Below are 21,035 nucleotides of genomic sequence, written 5' to 3'. Positions count from 1 at the left end.
CTATCTTTTCAAATTTGCAAAGATAACTTGTGTTATCATTTCTCGAATAACAAAGAAAACAAAGTATAATACTAATAATTAAAATAGTAAATGGAATGTGAATAAATGGAATTGCTCATTGCTTCTAGAAATGACATTAGCCTGCTCAATAAGGGGTCTAAGACTAAGATCAGAATACTAGAAAATAACGTTTGCATCCTAATCTTGTTTTTGCTTTGGCCTTGGATTTTAATCTCTTATATTTGCTTCAAAAATAAGGTATGAAATTTCCTGTTACCCCTTGAAATCTCAGCAAGAGTAACCTTTTCTTCATAGGTTTCAATTACACTTTTACAGTGTTTAGAAACAAATTATTAAACATTAAGAATATTCACTGGTGAGAGGAATTCCCATCATCCTTAAGTTCAGTGGTGGCATCTCTGCTGTAGGCAAGTACAGAAGTTGTGATCTACCACTGCAGAAATGGATGCCTTGATAGTAATGGGGAATGAAAAACCCAGACACACAGAGACCAGGTGTTGGCATTTAAACATCAGAATTCAAGTACATACAATGAGAGTAATGAGCATCGTGGTTTGTCTTAGCTCAGGCTGCTATAACAAATTACCATAGACTGTGTGGCTTACAAAACAAACATTTATTTCTCCCAGTCCTGGAGGCTGAAAGTCCAAAAGAACTGTGCCAGCATTGTTATTTTCTTGGTAAGGGTCCTCTTACAGCTTTACAGATGACAAGGTTCTTACTGTGTCCTATCATGTTGAAGAGAGAGAGACAGAAAGAGAGGGAGAGAGAGAGAGAGAGAGGGAGAGAATCTCATGATTTTTTGTTATACAGGCACTAATTAGATTCATGAAGGCCCCACACTCATTATCTAATCCCTCCCAAACCCCATTTCCAAGCACATTGGGACATTGGTAGTTGGAGTTTCCTCAAATGGATTTTGGAGAACACATTCAAACATTCAGTCTATAATTTGGTTGGAGTGGCAGCTAGCAGACCTGACCAGAGAAAATTCTGAAGATGGCAAATAAAACAAGGTGTCTGTAGAGAAAAAAAGAATGGGGAGGAAACCATTGGAATCAAGGATATTTATAGGAAGCTGAGAGGTAACATTGATAAAAGGTTATAATCCCTAGCCTTGGTCTAAACCAATTTCAGATGATGGAAGTATCACCTGGAGGGGAGGGCAGGATCCCAAGAGAGAGGACCTTGCAACTCTGGGATGAGGATAAATGATAATGATTTTCACAGTGCCTCTCGTAGGGGACCTCTGGAAATGTACTTGGATCCATATGCTGGGAAATGAGAATGCCCAAACACTTCAAGGACTCTCAGAATCAGGATCCAAGCTAGGAGTGATGCTCATATCCTGAAAAGACATCACAGTCTCCCTGTTAGAGGTACATGGTATAAACACACTCTTGGCCCAAGTGCAACTAACTTGGTCTAGTATTTGTTTTCAAATAAAAGTAAAGTTCATTGGAAGACAGACACCATTATATATATTTTTTTCTGTACATCTTCATAGTGTATGTTTAGGCACAGAGGGTACTTAGTAAGAAACTTCTGTAAAAACAAAAAGCTGACACATGTGTGAATGTTTTCAATTGCCAGAATTCCATGATCACGCCAAACCTCTGAGATAATAGATTGTTTGGATTTTAGATATTAGATTAAGGTCTCTAAGTTGACTTAAGGGCCAGAGGAGCAGAAGAAATGCTTTTAGTACAGTCCCCCCCTCTGTGACCTTATGCACCACAGTCTCTGTATCTCTGCAAAGATGTTAACTCATCTCCACTGGAGACTTTAAATGACTCCATCTAGCTGTGGCTTCAAGTGTTCAGAAGGAAGAATGGATGGCTTTGCCTTTTAAAGAAGAAACCATATAGTAATGAATATGTGAACAATGTATCATGGGGTTTAATGCAAAAGTAAACGATTCTACAGAAATATCTGTATATCTGTTCCCACTGAGAGCTTGACTTAAGCATATGTTCTCATCCCTTGGACTAGACACACCTTGCATTGAAGAGCAAAGAGAAGCCTTGCCTTTTTTAGATTCGACATGTAAGTGATATCACACTGTACTTGTCTTTCTCTGACCTATCTAACTAAGTATAATGTGCTCAAGGTCCATTGATGCTGCAAATGGCAGGATATCCTCCTTCCTTGTGACTGAATAATATTCTCTTGTGTATATATATATGTGCCACATCTCTTGTATCCACTCATGTGTTGGGCATTTAGGTTGCATTCATTGCTTGGCTATTGTGGTTAATGCTGCAATAAACATGAGTGCAGATATCTCTTTGAAATACTGTTTCTATTTTCTTTCAATAAAAAATAATAAAACTGACTATGGTCACTTAGAAAAATAAAAAGGCTTTAAAAAGTAGATAACAATTTATTCACACATCTATTTTTATCCTCATTAAGGAATGCTTGGTTCTAATTATTTACATTGTTAAATTCTTATGTCCAACCTGCCATTGTTCTGGATTATGTAAAGAGAGAAATGTAAAGATCTTGTCCTCATGCAGCTTACACTGTGTATGGGCCTTACATAATGTTATTTAGGCAGAAATAAATATTGTAATTATATACATGTATATATATATATGTGTGTGTGTGTGTGTATAGATATGTGTGTGTGTATATAGATATGTGTATGTATGTGTATGTGTGTGTATATATATAAATATTTTATGTGTAGTGATCAACAATCTAAGTAGCAACCAAATAGTCATTTTTTAAGTTTGGTTTCAACCTAGTGCATCTTGCCTGGAGATATAATTGTGTATTATAGAGCCCTAAGGACCAAATATGGTAACTTTAAAGTAAGGTAAAACCTAGAGTGCATGGTGATTGAAACAATGAATAAATAGATTAATGGTTGGACGTATGAATAATTGTGACATTTGTTTATTATTTCAAAGGGTAATAAATATCCCTCTTATTACCTATAGGCAAAAAAGTAAAGGCTTTGGTGAAGAATTTTGTGTTTTTTGATCTCTATTCCTTTATCACCTGTACAAATGTATTATGTTTAAACAAACTAAAGTGGATTCTGTTTCTATGACTGTAATAGGACTGATATGACAACTCTGGAATATTCTTCCTTGTATCTCTTTTTCCATGGAAGTGTGGTTGTGCCACTCAACAGTGTTATTTGGATGGAATTCTTTTTACTTCAGATAATTTCTTATTCCCTGACCACTGTTTTGTGGACAGTGGTCCCAGGCTGCATTGAATATGATGCCCACTCTTAGACCAGGAAACGGTCCCTGATAAAACATGAGTAATGAATTCCTCCCCTGATATATTTAGTCTAAGGCCCCAATCTCTCTCTGCCCCTGCTGACTGTCCACTAATATAGAAAATGCAGACAATCAAGTTCTATTTCCCTCCCACTTAAAGTACCTAATTATTTTATTTTGATGAAATATGCACAACTATTTACTATTTTAACTATTTAAAGTGTACAATATAGTGGAATTAAGTATATTCACATAGATGTTACAATCATCATCACTATCTACCTCCAACCCTTTGCATCATGCTCAGCTTAAACTCTGTATCCAATAAACAAGTCTCCATTTCCCTCTCCCCAAGATCCTGGTAAGTGTGAGTAAACTTTCTGTTTCTATGAATTTAACTACCCTGGATACCTCATAAAAATGACATCATATAGTATTTTTCTTTTTGTGACTGTCTTATTTCAGTTAGCATAATGTCCTCAGGTTTATTTAGACTGTAACATGTGTTAGAATATCCTTCTTTTTAAGGCTGAATAACATTCCATGGTAAGAATGTACTACACTCTATTTTATTTTTTTAATTTTTAATTATTATAGAACTTTTAGATTTCCACTTAATTTGCAGTTATTACAAAATACTGGCTATGTTCCCTGTGTTGTGCAGTACATCTTTGTAGCCTGTCTTATACTCAATAGTGTGTTACTCCCACTCCTCCCACTCCTCCACACCTTTATTGCCCACCACACTTCCCACTGGTAACCACTGGTTTGTTCTCTATATCTGTGAGCCTGCTTCTTTTTTTATTGTTGTTTTTGTTATATTCAATAGTTTGTTGTATTTTATACATTCTACATATAAGTGATATCATATACTATTTGTCTTTCTCTGTCTGACTTATTTCACTTAGCACAATGCCATCCAAGTCCATCCGTGTTGCTGTTAATGGCAAAATTTCATTTTTTATGGCTGAGTAGTATTCCATTGTGTGTGTGTGTGTTTGTGTGTGTGTGTGTGTGTGTAGTATACAATAAATATCTATACACACTATATCTATCTATATCTATCTCTCTGTGTGTGTATATCATATCTTCTTTATCCATTCACCTGTTCATGGACACTTAGGTTGCTTCCAAACCTTGGCAATTGTACATAATGATGCTATGAACATTGACATACATGTATCTTTTCAAATTAGTGTTTTTGGTTTTGGTTTTGGTTTTGGTTTTGGTTTTATATACCCAGGGGTGGAATTTCTGGGTCATATAGTAATTATATTTTGAGATTTTTGGAGAAATCTCCATACTATTTTCCACAGTGGCTGCATGAATTTACTTTCCTACCAAGAGCCCACCAAGGGTTTCTTTTATCCACATCATTGCCAATATTTGTTGCTTGTGTTCTTTTGATGACAGCCATTCTGACCAGCAAATACACTACAATTTATTTACCCATTCATATGTTAGTGGATAACTAGATTGTTTCCATTTTTTTATATTGTTTTGAATAATGCAATTATAAACATTGGTGTACAACTATATATTTGAGTTCTTACTTTCAGTTCTTTTGAGATATATAACTAGAAGTTGAACTGTTGAATCAAATGGTAATTTTATGTTTAATTTTCTGAGGAATAGTTATACTGTTTCCTACATTAGCTGTTCAATTTGTTCCTACCAATGATGTACAGGATTCTCAATTTCTCTACATCCTCACCAAAATTTGTTTTCTGTTTCTAAAGAAATGGCATCCATATTAATGTGTGTGAAATATATCTCATTTCCTTAATGAATAATGATGATGAGCACCTTTTCAGGTACTTATTGGCCATTTATCTCTGTTATTTGGGGAAGGTGTCTTCAAGTGCTTGACTATTTTTGAAATGAGCTCTTTGTTTTTGTTTTTGTTGTTGCTGAGTTAAAGGGTTCTTTATATATTCTGAATATTAATTTCTTATCAAATGGATGATTTGTAAACATTTTCTCCCATCCTGTGAGTTACCCTTTATTCTTTTGATATTGTCCTTTGATATGCACAAAATTTTAAATTTTTGTAAAAACCAATTTATCTATTTTTTCATTTGTTGTCTACACACACCTTTGGTATATATCCAAGAAATCATTGCCAAACCCAATAGAATGAAGAGTTTCCCCTACGTTTTCTTCTAAGAGATTTTGTTTAGCTTTTACATTTAGATCTTTGTTCTATTTTGAGTAAATTTTTGAATATGGAGGAAGGTAAGGGTATAACTTCATTCTTTTGCATGTGAATATCGAATTTCTTCAGTATCACTTGTTGAAAATATTGTGCTTTTCCCACTGAATGGTCTTAACACCTTTACCAAATCATTTGAACACATATGAGAAGATTTATTTACTGTATTCGTCTATATGTCTATTTGGATTACAATAGTTTGTACTAAGTTTTGAAATCAGGAAGTATGATATCTCCCGCTTTGTTCTTCTGTTTCAAGATTTTTTATTTGTTTATTTGGGATCTCTTGAAATTCCCTATGAATTTTAGAAGTTTTTATTTTCTGGAAAAATATTGGAATGTTGATAAGAATTGCATGAGATCTGTAGAATCTGTTGAGTAGTACTGACAGCTTAACAATATTAAAACTTCCCACCTATGAACATGGATGTCTATTTCTTTATGTCTGATTTAATGTCTTTTGGCAATGTTTTCAGTATGCAAATCTTTCTTCTTCTAGGCTAAATTTATTTTTAATTAATCACTTTGATCCTATTTTAAATGGGATTGCTTTCTTAATTTTTTGAATTATCATGTTAGTGTATAGAAATGCAACTGATTTTTAATTGTTGATTTTGTATCCTCCAAATTTGCTGAATTCGTTTATTTTTTCTATTTTTTTGGTGAAATCTTTGATATTTCTATATTTAATATCATGTCGTGTGTTAAGAGAATTTATTTCTTCATTTCCAATTTTAAATCTCTTTATTTCTTTCCCTTGTTTTATTACACTGGCTAGTACCTCTAATTCTATGTTAAATAGAGGAGGGAAAAGTGGGCATTACTGTCTTTTTTGTTATCTTAGGGGAGAAGATTTCAGTCTTTCATCATTGAGTAGGATGTAGCTGTGGATTTTTCATGCATGGTTTTTATCATGTTGAGGAAGTTTTCTTCTATTCCTACTTTTTCAGTATTTTTTTAACAGAAAAATTATTAAATTAGATCAAAGGATTTTTGTGAATCAATTGGATGACCATTTTTTTTCTTTGCTCTCTTAATGTGGTATATTATATTGATTGATTTTTCTATTTGGAATCTACAGGATGTAATCAACATTTATAGAATACCAAAAACATCAGAATACATATTTTCCTCAAGCTAACATGAAACATTCACCAAGCTAGACCTCATTATGTATCATTAAACACACATTAAAAATTGAAAGGAACAGAAATGTTATAATGTATGTTTCAGACTAGAGTGAAGTTAAACTAGAAATCAACAATGGAAAGATAGCTGGAAAGTCCTAAAATACCTGGATAGTAAACAACACACTTCTACATTATACATAGGTCAAATAAGTCTCAAGAGGGATTTTAAAATGTATTCAATGAAATAAAAATAAAAATACAACTCATCAAAATTTGCAAAATGCAGTGAAATTTGAAGGAGACTTATAAGATACTTTTGTCATGATATATAATCTTATGGAGACCATAAACTCAATTTTTGGAAGGGGAATAGGAAGACACAAAGCAGCAGTTCCCAGGAAGGGAAATGATCCTAAAATTAAATTCATAAATGGTTTCCAAGCAAAGAACAAATCCAGGGTGTTGCCAGAAAACAAAAGAAAAAAGATGGAGGGGTCAAATATGAAACGAAGGACGTGACTGAAGAGTCTTTTGCTTAAACCTCAGAATCATTATGGTTGCATCCTTGGAGTATGACATAATCAGAAAAAGACTCTCTGAGGAGATATAGTATGTATCATAGATGCTTTCAATCAATTGGGCTTCTGGAAAGTTTAAGGGAGTTTTTCCTCAGACTTCTCAGCAAAAACCCAAGGTAGAGATAGGGCTACATTGAAAGGATTTGTGGGTTCAGCATTGTTGAGCCTTGATGAAGCTCACCTCAGAAGGCTTAGAACAAATTGGAGGGTATTTGTGCTAATGAAGAGCTACAGGGGAACCTGTTGATCCTGCCCTGGCACTCCCATGCATGACTATACTTTTATACATTTTTCCTTACCATTTTATTCTCTTATCTGTTTTTACCCTTTGTTTTTCTTTCTTTTATCATTTCTTCACCTCTTTTTGGACAGTTTTGTGTAAATAATGGACAGAGAACAGGCCTTGGAATCAGAGAGCTTGCATCTGAGACTAAGCTCTAGAACCAAGTTAAGTGACCTAGAAGATGTTAAGTCTAATCTCTTCACTTGCATAAATGTAGGAATAATATCTAATTTACTGTGTGATCATGAGGATTAGAGATAGTAAGTGTACTTCCTTAAAGGTAGAAAGTGTCCAATAAGAGTGGCTGTTATATTGTTTTTATTACTGTTGCTACAATTTTGTTTATGCAGTTGATTTGGGTTCTTGGAGCAGCTGTTAGTAAACTCTACACTGAATTTCTTTACTCTACATACTCTTTACTATGATTATTTTTATGAGGTTGATTTTGATAGCTGATATTGAACTCTCTTAGTCTCTTTACAGCAGGGTATCCATCCCAAGATGCTTTGAGTGCTGGCTGCTAGAAAGGCTCACATGATCTCCCTTTAGAAATGCCTGGGAACTTGCATCCTCCTATGTCTCCACTTCTCTAAAGATTTCTTCTCATAGGATTCAAGCAACAAATCATCTACAGGAATTGCCATCTTAGGCTTTGCTTCTAACATACTAACATTAGAAATTTTTTTTTAATTTTTATTTTTATTACTACAAATATATCTTAGGCCTTCCACTAGCAACCAAAGATACAGCAAGCCCTCAGTTAAAGAGAATGCTAATCTATACTGTATCTGTTTCCCCTTCCTGGCTCCACTTCTGGCATGATGGTGTGCAACTCAGAATCACTCCTCAAAAAAATGATGAAAATTATTTTTAAAACACATTTAAAAATAGTTGGCCTTATGAGCATACACAAATGGAAATGCCACTACAGATATACAGCAAATGAGGACACATTTACTCAAGAATATTTACTAAAGCTCCATAAAATGATGAGTCTTTAGTATTTGAAAATCCGTACTTTTCCCCTCTCCATTCATTGAGCTGGGAACTCCACCCAGACTTGTACAACCAAGAACACAAGTTTTTGACTCCCCCCAGGTCCTGGTTGGAGGGTTGTCTTCCTGGGAAGGACATGACATTAGCATTTCTCATACTGCCCCTAGTTACTTGTTGCTGAGGCAAAGTTCTGTACTACATCAGCCAACAGGTGGGGGCCCCATTCTTCCACCACATTTCCTCTCATGAGACAAAGGTTCTACCTTGGGCATGGTAGGACATTGAGGTCCCAATTGCTATTGACTCAGCTCATAGGACAGGGGCTTGTGACGATGGAGACAAGCCAAGGACATCTGGGGCTCTTGCCCATATATCCACTGAGCACTTACTTCTTCAAACTGGGCTGTCACTTAGAATTGACCTATTGTTCCTTAATCCAGCACCAGAGTTTTGGCTCAGAGATTTTCCCTCGGAGGAAAGGCAGACCATAGAACAGAGAGCTCAAATTATCTCCGCAAAGGAGCCAACATTATTTGCAACAGCATATGAAGTTCAAATCTAAGGTTGCTTTCAAAAGCAGAAGAAGTGTTGGTAAGAGGCAATGGGGAGGAGACTGAAAAATTCATTGAAGATACAGGCTAAATGATAAGCCAACTTGTTGCTGGAGAAAAATAAGAAACCAGCTGCAAGAACTAGAGTCTGAATAAATTTCAAACATTGACCATCAGGAACTGTCCCTTCATAGCAGCCTGAATTTGACTGGATTAGGGTGTAAATTTATTCTCCAGGGCATTGTTATGAACAATAGAGCTTTTAACCAGCAGTTAGTGGAGTTTCATAGGTTAGTGTGGTCAGGTAACTAGACAAACACTGCCTAAGTCCTGCTAAAACCTTGTTATCCCAAAGTGGCTGGGCATGTCCAAGGATGAATCCCTGAGGAAAAACATCAGAGGCTTTACCCGGTGTCTGTTTATGGGATAGAGGAGGAAGAGAAGGGAATGGACAACACTAAAATAATCCAGTTAGTCTTTAAACAAGTAAACAAGCTAACAACAATGACAAGCACTGAAAGAGGGGAGAGATGAAGCCAGTATCCAAAGTTGCTGCAATATCTAAAATGTTCATTTTCCAAAAAATATGAGACATGCAAAATAAGCAGGAAATTATGGCCTAGATACCAGAAGAATAGCAGTCAATAAAGCCACCTGCAGGAGAGACCTGATGTGAGAAAAGAAGCCATTATAAATATGTTCAAAGAAACAAAGAAAACCATGATTTTAGAAGTAAAGCATGATGACAGTGTCACATCACATAGAGAACATTAATAAAGAGACAGAAATTATTAAAAATAACCAAATGGAAATTTTGCAGCTGAAAAGAGCAATAACTGAAATTTAAAAATTCACTAGATGGAATCAATAATACACTTAAATGGGCAGAAAGTAAAAGTACTTAAGAATAGTTCAATAGAAATTATGCTATCCAAGAACAGAGTGAAAAATGAATGAAGAAAAAATGAGCAAAGCCTCAGAGAAATGTGGGACACTAATGTATACCAACAGACATGTAAAGGCAGCACCAGAAGAACAGAGAAGGAAAGGAGCAGAAAAATATTTGAAAAATTAGTGGGTAAAAACTTCCCATTTCCTAAAAATTTTAAATCTACATATCCAGGAATTTCAACAAACTGTAAGTAGGATAAACTCAAAAAGACCCATGAATAGACACATAGTAAACATGCCAAAGAAAATCTTGAAGGCAGCAAGAGGAAAATGACTCCTTGCTTAAGGAAACTCCTATAAGATTAACAGTTGACTTATCATCAGAAACAATAGAGGGCTGAAGGCAATAGGATAACCTATTCTCAGCCCTCAAATTTTAAATACTCTTAATCAAGAATCATATATCCAGCAAAATTATCATTTAAAAATGAAGATGAAATAAAAAGACATTTGGAAAACAAAATCTGAAAGAGTCTGCTGCCAGTAGACCTAACTTACAAGACATACTAAAGTTAGTTCTTCAGGCTGAAAGCAAGTGACCCAAGACAGTAATTTGAATACACACACACACAAAACAAAGAACACTGATAAAGGTAATTATGCAATTATAAAGGAGTATAATTGCCTATTGTCCTTTCTTATCTTGTTTAAAAATCTTAAAGCAGTATACTTTTAATTGTATTTTTGGGCATATAACATACAGAAATGTAATATATTTACCAATAGCAAAGAGGTTGGTGAGAACAAACCAACATTGGGATAAGAATTGACTCCAGATGTTTCACTTGAATCCAAAGGAACAAATGCATAGAACCTGAAATGGAAAGAAGGCTAATATGAGAAAAATTATACATATAACATAAAAATTGTGTTCTACACTGGAAACTGACACAACATTGTAAACTGACTATAACTCAATTAAAAAAAAAGAAAAAAGTTATACGTATAAACTTGCTCTCTTTTCTCCTCTCAGCTTCTTTAAAAGACATAAAATTACATAAAGGAATAATAATTAAAATCATGTACTGTCGGGCTTATAACATGCATAGAGATAATACCTATGACAAGAATACCACAGTAAGAAACAAAAGAGAGTAGAGCTATATGGGAATGCTGTTTCTACATTCTCTGAAATTGCTGGTGTAATTTTGAAACTATTTTTGATAAGACATATATGGTAAGGCCTAAAGCAATCACTAAGTAAATAACTAAAAATATATAGCAAGAAAATCATTAAAGAAGTTAAAAATTAATATTAGAAAATATTCAATTAATGAAAAAGAAAACAGTAATGCCAAAAAAAGACTTGAGGTGTAGAGAAAATAATAACTTAAATGAGAAATGTAAATCCTATTATTTTGCTTAGTTTTGTTTTTATGAACTCTGGATACAAGTCCCTTATCAGATATATTATTTGTGAATATTTTCTACCATTTTGTGGGTTGTCTTTTCATTTTCTTAACATTACTTTTTTAATTAATGCTATGTCTCTGTCTTTTTTTTTTTTTTTTACTTAAAATGAATTAAAGCAAACGCAACATGTGTACAAATCTATAGATAAAGCTGCTCTGGAAAAAAACACATAAATACATGGCAAAGAAATGAGACTTGGCATTTTAATGCTGATCATGCCATCCTCAATGCCATAAAACCAAATCTGTGCTTGCAACACAGTAAACTATGTGTATCTGCTATACCCTACTTCTCAAATCCAGGACTTATGAACTCAAATCAGAATTTGCCATCAAAAATTCAAACTTGAATTCCTGTACTAGGAATGTCTCCAGTAGAGGGCACTAATGTTTTTTGAATATTCGGTGTAAGTAGCTTTAATTGAGAAAAGGCTTAGGAAGGACTTACAACCCTTTCCCATTCCCATATATCTGGGTACAAAAGACATAGGCATTTATTCCATAGCCATTAACAGTTTACAGAGCACCCACTGTCCCCAGGCACCACATTAGGCCTTGGGATCCTGAGAAGGAAAAGGTACACTCTTACCCTCAAGGAATTTGGCCTAGTGAAGAAGACTGTCTCAATCCCCTAATAATATCTCCTTCCATCAATCAAGGAAAGCATTTACTAACTAATCATGCACTTTACTATCACAAACTACATACATATATGTAGAAAAGCACATGGACTGTAAGCATTTGAAAACAGTAGGTTCAGGAGGGCCTTAGAGACAATCTAGTCAAAATCTCTCATTTTATACCTGGAACCTAAACCCAGAGTGGATAAGAGACTTACCCAGGATCACGACAAGAACTAAGATTAATATGGCACTTCCTATATGCCTAGAACTGCTCTAACAGTATTGTTTATTTAATCCTCACCACAACTCATTTTTGAAATACAAAACTAAGGCACAGAGAAATTAATTAACAACAAAAATCAAACAGCTCACAAGGGCAAAGTCAGGATTTGAATCTAAGTAGTCTTGCTCCAGAATCCATACTTTTAGTCACCATGCTATATTTAAGTAGCTATGTCTAAAGGCAGTCATGAATTTCTGACTCATGTTTTTACACTGTCTTGTTATTTTATACTGTCAGGGTTTCCAGCATCTCTAGAACCCATTGGTCAAAAATTATCAAAGAAATCTCAAGATATTATGGTACTTCAAAGTCACAAGATCCTCGATTTGGGGAAAATGGCTCAATTCAATGTGGATGTATATGTTACCAGAAGGTGAAGATGAAGACATGCACAGACATGAGAAATATAATAAGTAATCTTGTAATAAGTATTTTTTTATCTTACTTTGACAAATGTTGCCACTTGTGTCTCATTTCCTTGTTTTCCTGAATCACTTCCATGTACACCTTCTCACTTCCAAATACCAGTCTTTAAGTGTGTTGATTCTTCAATCAAATAAGAACATGTTACTGTAGACAGAGCTAGGAATTAAATCTTGAGAGGACCCTGCACTATACAAGATGGAGAAGATGTGCATTTCAGAAGCCTCAGACTTCATTTCACCCATTCATTTATTATCTAACAAATATTTATTTGGTGCCTGCCATATGCACAACAATGCACTGAGTTCTGCTGATGTGCTAGTCTATGTGATGGATGTGACCTTTACTCTCCTGAGGTTCACAGTCTTACAGCATTCCTCCAGAGTAAGTTAGGGATCCATAGTTAAGCACTTGTCAATTCTCAACCTGTTGGGCCTCTGAATGATGCCTGAGCTACAGGAGGATGAACAGAATGACTCAGCAAGACTGGGGACTGCTAAGAGATGCTGTCACTCTCAGGTGTGCCAACTACAGAGGAGAGAGCATGTTATTTTGAAATGACAGTAATACACTGTTTGAGTGATATGCATGAACTATAAAATAGTTTATAAATAGAAGTTATTTGCATTATGATTATGTTTTGTCAGAATGCATACATCATTTTTGTGTGTGTGTGTGTCCTTGAGGACCCTGAAGAACAAAATTTTATATCTGATTATTGATTTGGTTAAGTAAATTAAGCAAATCCAGGCATTTTATTTGATAATTAATTTCACTCAAAGATGAAGGTAAAATTATAAAATTTACACCCACTTACATATTTGTTTCATTCTTTAGTATGCTTCCCCGCTCATTTTTACTTGTAATCAATCTGTCTTTAACTCCCCCAGTTACACAGAGGCCTTTACCAGACACCAAAAGCTATTCTGCTCACAAAAACAACAGGCTTCCTTAAGCCTTAAGAAGTTTTTTTTTTTTTTTTATTTGCCCTTTAGGTCTCAATTTCTGTGAGAAATCTGGGAATTCCTCTCCACTTTAGCCCACTCTTTCATATACCAATGTAAGACCCAACTACTTTTGCCCTTCAATTTTGTAATGAGATAAAGGACGCCTGATTTATTATCATACAGCTCTTTTTCATAAGGTGACCTGGTTACATTCAGCTATTATAAAGCATATTTGAGTCATAGGCTCTGAACCATGTCAATATCCTGTACTAGGAGATTTTACTCAGCCCTGAATTTGCTCATATATCCAGCTACATATTTGCCTCTATTTTTTTTTTAAACTCTAAGTTTCTTGAGGGCACATGTTTATTTGTTTTTAAATCCTCCAAAAACAATTTGGTTGAGAGACTGAATTGGAGATAAAGAAGTTAGCAGAGATAAATTAGTAGAATAAGTGGATAATTGGAAGGTGTGCCTGCATTTGGATACATAGGATTCAGGAGACAAAGCCAAAGAGAACTGTGGTGTGGGGACACACTGGGGTTTGGTTAGTTAGTCCTCACTGATTTATCATGTCCAGCCTAACGGTCCCTGGAGGAATGCTTGGAAACTTGTGGAACCCGGGATGCAAAGTTCACATCCATCAAATAGACCAATGTATCCTCCGAAACCAGTCCAGTGTTTTGCACACAGTAGGCATAGAATAAATATTTGTTGGATGATAAATGAGTGGTAAAATGAAACGAAGTCTGAGATATCTGGAACATGAAATATTCCTATCTTCTTTTCTGATATAGTCCAGGATAGTTACATTAAACACATAGAAAACAGAAACTCCTGCCTAGACTGTTAGTGGCTTGCCCCAGATCTCACTGACAGAAGAGCCACAAGCAGAAACCAAGATACCAATTCTCATACACTTTCTGAGTCATATCTCTTTTTCTCTATTTCTAAAATGTTCTGAATCTTGTTCTTTTACAATTTATATAGATTCTTAAAAATACTTAACAAATTATATATATGTGTGTATATATAAATGCATACATACACACACACACACACACACACACACACACACATACATGTGCATACATATTATGTCCTAGTCTTAGAGAATCAGTTAAGGTTAGAATTGAAGTTCAGTATTAAATGTGTATTAAAATTAACAGATAGCCTAATATTAGGCCAAGAAACACATATGCACAAATACATACACACACAGTCATTGAGGAAGAAAAGATGGGAGGGGCATGGAATCAAGGCCTAGCTGGTATTAGACCTGGGTTACTTCAAATCAAATAAATGAAAAAGTTGACTATGAGGAACCTCAGAAACCAGCTGCTTTCACAGTATCAGGAAAACTTTTGCCCAGATTTCAACATGGTCCAGGGAACAGATTGAATTCTTACAGGAATCCCAGCAAGCACTATCTCTGTCACTAGCAGAACCCATCAGGGTGTTTTTTATATCACTTCACAGGAGCTAAGGAGCACCAACTCTGCTTTAATTCTAAGCTTTCAGCCTGGCTTCACTTGCAAATATTTTCTTAGAAGTCTTCATTTTATGGATGGGAAAGATAAAATAGTCAATAACTGGCTGGCTCCTGTGTGGCAGATTCCAATATGGGACCCAGATGACAGTACATATTCTTTAAATGGGATGCATGGGAAACTTTCAAAGAAATATTTGGACATCTTCCCAGAAGACAGATTAGCTGGAGATGGCGGGCATCCTGCTGCAGGAAATCGTGTTTTTCCTTTGAAGAAGAGCCTGGAAGATCACCTACCTAACACTTGTCATAAAAAGAAGGGATGTCATATAGTTAAGGCAGAGGGTCAATCAGCACAGTGGGGTGAGAACACAGAGTAATTGGTCGTGAATATTTAAGACTGGGACCATGATAAGGGATCAGCTCACACAGAAGTGCACAGCTGGCCTTGCACAATTACAGTTTCTAGTCAAGCTACCTTATTCCAAAAACACTTGCAATGTCGACCTCATCCTGTCCTTGGACTTCTCACCACTGAGCTCATTCTCAGGGGTCATTCTCAGAATTTCTCCCAGGCCCGAGGAGAGCTCACGTTAAAACTCTGCAACCAGGAGATTGAAAAGTTCAGGAAAACATGGTGAAGTCTTTGATCAAAAATAAATAAAAATTCTTCATCAATGACAATATGCTCAATCATACACAGTTGAACCAGCAGGATGTCTTTCTGAGAATGCAAAGCCATGGATGCCTTCTCACTTTTGTTCTTTTCTTCTGACCTGATGTCTCAGTAGGACTAACAAACTTGAACCCTGGTGTTGAGAATATATTCCAAAGTAGTATTTCAATTGAGCACTGTAAAGCTAGCCAAACTTTCCCAGACCCATGTTCCTATGCTCCTCCTTCAACCCTGCATGGCCCACCAACCTCTCCTCCCCTTTCAGGTGCTGCCTGCTTCCCCTGTAGATTACATACCTCTCAGAAAAGGAATAACGATTCCTGTTTACCTTCTTGTTCTGCCTCACCTCTCCAGAACTCCAGTGCTTTTTTTATACACTGTAGACTTTCAATGTTTTAATTAATTTAAAGATATAGAGACTTTTCCATTATCAAAAATAATTTTATAATACAGAATTGGAAAATAACTGTTAATACTGGATAATATTCTGTCTTCCATTAATCATAAAAATTTTCTCATGACACAGAGAAAACTGAACTCTTATCAAGGCAGCCACATGGAGCAAAGCTGATGACACTCAGAGTCTCCCATTTTTTAATTTTTTTTAAATTTTTTATTTTTTGGTTTGGTTTGGGTTTTATTGTTTTGTTTTGTTTTTCAGGGAATCAACTCAGAAAGTCCCTGCCAAACCTAGGAGTGAGTTGATTGTTCCATGTAGGTCATGCAGTCCAATAACACAATTTCTAGTGATCCTTTCATTTCTGTTATTTGTGACTCTGCTTATGCCATTGGGCAGAGGAACTGGCCACATTGCTGCTCACAGTCATCTCCTTTATCATATGAATGTGAGGAGCCTACCACTAGATATGTCCCCAAACCAATGGATGCTGTTGAAAACAGAGTATTTCTATGTCTTTTTCTTCTGGATATTCTCAGGTTACCAGAAAGAGATTGACTGAGCCCTGAGGATGGATTGGTCATTTTAAGACAATATTTGGGGCAGATAAGGCAAACATATAGAATTTAGGTCTTTCTAAATTTTACTTCTCTTTCATGAGTCTCTTTCTGATTATTATCACCTGCACTGATCCATCTCTTCATTTAAGTAGTACTTGGTTGTTTTCTATGTGTTCACCTAAGTTCTGAGCTGCTTGAGGTCAGAAATCAAGATTGATGTTTTTTTGATATTGTGCTTGATATCTAGCATACTGATGGGCACAAAATGAATGCTTGATATTTATGATGAGACTTCTAAACACAATTTTACACTTTGACAAATTTGGCTGTGGAAATAGTGATTGAGTCTTTTAGAATTTTCTATGAACAGAATAATAAATGCATATAGGAAATTTATAAAATATAGATGGGAAATAAAATACAGCAGCATATTTCAGAGACACAGCTTCTGTTTCCTTTCTCTTTCCAGATCCATGCAGGTGACAGATCTTTCTCTGTCCACCTCTGATGGAGACTACATTCTTTACTGTCCAGTAGCATATATCCTTTGATTGTCTCTTAGGTATGCAGAATTGTGAGCATATTCGAACTTTCCTTCTTTCCTTCTGTCAAATTCTTGTCAGCAGTTTTACACACACACACACACACACACACACACAAACACACACACTTCCCCCACCACCAATCTTTTGCAGATTATAAGCAGGAGTTCTTCAGGCTTCTGCCTAAGAGCATGGACTTTGCAGACTGGTGGGCCTGGGTTTGAACCTTACATGATCACTTTGGATAAGTTTCTGGATTAGTTAAAATTAGCTGCCAGTTATAGAGACTGCAAAGAACAGTGGCATAAACAAAGTGATTTTTGTTTCTCTTTCACATTAAAAAATATTTCTAGGAGACGGAGAAGATGGAGGAGTAGAAGGATGCTCGCAGGTCACCTTCTCCCACAAATACACCAAGACCCACATCTACAGACCCACTCAGCCAACCAGAGCACCTGTGGAAATCCGACAGAACATCGCCCTCTTCAAAAGATAAAGACGCCAAAAATCTGGTAGGAGAAAAGGAAAAAAGAAAGAACAAAAGGCAAAGCAGCACGGGATGTGGCCCGCTGGGAGGGAGCGGCAAAGGAGGTCTGGCGCTCGCTTGCTGGGTCTCCCCTCTTCAACTGAGAGGCCAGCGGGATGGAGGGGGAGCCTCCGAGGCTCAGATCTGTACAGAGCAGCCCTTGACTAACAGAACTAAGTTAAACGGGCACAGAGCGTCCCCCAGACACCCAGCCTGAGACGCGGGCCGGCAGCCGTGGGCAGGGCCAGGCTGTACAAGCCAGGCGGAGGATGGAAGTGGCTGCACGGAGGCAGCCCCGGGGGAATGAAAGGGGCTGCACGCCGTGGCTTTGGGTGCACAGGGCAGAACAACCTGGGCCCTCCATAAAACAGCAAGGTTGATGTGCTCTCAGGGGAAGGGTGCACACCCCTATCTCTGAAAACCTGCGGAAAGTTTTCGGGGGAAGAGAGGTGGGGCTCAGGCACAGCCACCATATCCTCCACGCTGAGCACTCAGGAGGGGGCGGGGGCGAAACCTGCATCCGCACTGAAGGGCTTAGCAGCCTCAAAGGCCAGACTGAGACTGGACTGCAGCCCGGGGCAGATAGGATCCTTCCATCCTGGTCTCTCAGAGAACTTGCTCCACAAAGACAAACAAGGAGCTGGGTTTTGCCTTGGAGCAGGGACAGGGCTGTCCCTCGGTCTTCCCCGAGCACAACAGTGGAGCACCGACCAGGGAGGAACAACGACCAGGGCAGAGTGAGCAGCCGCACAGAGAGCGGTACTACCGGCGGTGCAGGTAGAGGGAGAGCGGCCCCCCCGCCTTTAGGGCAGGAACACAGCCCCTGACCGAGGTGCTGGGAGGGGGCACGACCTGCCCTTCTACCTGGCCTGTCTGCAACATCTGACTGCAGCATCCGGAGGGGCAGAGACCCGCCTGCCCAAAGCAGAGAGCTGCACCTGACCCAGTGTTAGGAGGAGGCACGATCTGCTTGCCGACAGGTGCTGGGAGCAGCACAGAAGAGGGCGCCAACAGAGGGCCTCTGAAAACAGCAAGCTGAGATTCCAAAACAGGACCAAGACAGAAAGATTCCACATTAAAAGCACACAGACTCCAGGAGAACACCGACAACCCCCCCCTTTTTTTTTAAATCTGTTTTTACCTGTTCTATTTTCTATTACTCTCTTAATCTTTACTTCTTAATTCATTTCTATTTCTCTTGGGTTTTGATGTCCTGTTATTGATTAGACAGAGGTTTCAAATACATCTATTTATCTCCCCCCCTTTTTTTGTAAAGGCTTTAAAAGGACGTCTCAACCTGAATAATACTCTGCTTCTACTCAATCTTCTTTCATTATACACTGTTTTCAAACCCTCTTTCTCCCTTCTTTTAAAATTCTTTCTTTCTCTCTCTTATTTTTTTTCTTTTTTTTCCTAAGTTCTATTCCTAAATAGGCATCAGATAGATAAAATCCTTAAGGACCAAAATAAACAACTGATACTCCATAAACAACAGTGCCAAGGAGGTATGAGCAAGATGAAGAAGCAGAAACACCTTTCCCAATTAAAAGAACAAGAGAAATCCCCTGAAAGAAAGATCAACAAAATAGACATCGATAGCCTACTAGATCAAAATTTCAAATAAGGAGTGATTGAATTGCTGAAGGAATTAAAAGAGATAGTGTTTAGAGATATAAAATATGTCAAAAATGAAATTGAAGCTATAAAGAAGAGCCAAGTAGAATGGGTAAACTCATTGACAGAGATGAGGAATTATCTAATAGCTGTGCAAAGCCGACTAGATAATACAGAGGAAGAAATTAGTGATCTTGAAGACAGGGCAATAGAAAGCACCCATTCAGAAGAACTACAAGAGAAGCAAATAAAAAGTAATGAAAATAGCATAAGGGACCTATGGGATAATATAAAGCATCCCAATCTTCACATAATAGGGGTCCCAGAAGGAGAAGAAAGATCAAAGGGGATTGAAAAGGTTTTTGAAGAAATCATGACTGAAAACTTCCCAAACTTAAAGAAGGAATCAGATATCCAAGTACAGGAAGCTCAGAGGGTCCCAAACAGGAAGAACCCAAATAGACCCACACCAAGACATATCATAATCAAGATGGCCAGAGTCAAGGATAAAGAAATGATTCTAAAGGCAGCAAGAGAAAAGCAAAGAGTAAGTTACAAGGGAACCCCCATAAGGCTCTCAGCTGATTTCTCTACACAAACACTACAGGCCAGAGGGAGTGGCAAGATATATTCAAAGCCCTGAATGAAAAAAAGATGCAGCCTAGGATCCTTTATCCAGCAAGGCTATCCTTGAGGATAGAAGGAGAAATAAAGAGTTTCACAGACAAAAAAAAAAAGCTGCAGGAGTTTAGCAACACTAAACCCATGCTAAAAGAAATATTGAAAGGGCTATTCTAAATAGAAAAGCAGCAGGATGCTACAGAAATGAGAAACACACAACTGGAAAGGTGATAACTCATGAATTACAAATAAAGTAAACATGAAATTATAAAAGAAGACATACAAATCACTGAGAGTGGGAGAGGGAGGCAGGGAAATATAGAATATTTTTTTCTTTCTTTTTTAAAATTTTTTAACAGTAGGATGGGTTTGAGATCATGTTACTATCAGTTTAATAAAAACAGTTATAGTAATGTGTTGATAGATTTACAAAATAGGGCAACCACAAGCCAAAAATTTACAAAGGAGTCACAAAAATTAAATAAAATCCATGATAATACAAAGGAAAATTACCAAACAACAAAAGGAAGAAGAAAGCAACAAAGAGGATATAACAATTCAACTGCAAAGATAAGTTCAGAATGGCAATAAACACACATATGTCATTAATTACTGTAAATGTTAATGGACTAAATGCTCCAGTCAAAAGACACAGAGTGGCAGACTGGAAAATAAAGCAAGAACCTTCAACATGCTGCATAGAAGAGACCCACTTTAGGGAGAAGGACACATATAGATTGAGAGTGAAAGGATGGAAAAGAATATTACATGCAAATGGAAAAGCCAAAAAAGCAGGTGTTGCAGTACTGATTTCAGACAAAATAGACTTTAAAACAAAGGCCATAAAGAAAGATAAAGAAGGGCATTTTATAATGATTAAAGGAGTGATACAAGATGAGGATATTACACTCGTTAATATATATGCACCCAATATATGAGCACCTAAGTACATACAAGAACTACT

The sequence above is a fragment of the Camelus bactrianus genome, unplaced genomic scaffold (assembly GCF_048773025.1).
Source record: "Camelus bactrianus isolate YW-2024 breed Bactrian camel unplaced genomic scaffold, ASM4877302v1 HiC_scaffold_28, whole genome shotgun sequence".
In the NCBI taxonomy this organism is placed as follows: Eukaryota; Metazoa; Chordata; class Mammalia; order Artiodactyla; family Camelidae; genus Camelus; species Camelus bactrianus.
The sequence above is the reverse complement of the archived record's forward strand: the minus strand, read 5'-3'. Positions refer to the sequence as shown.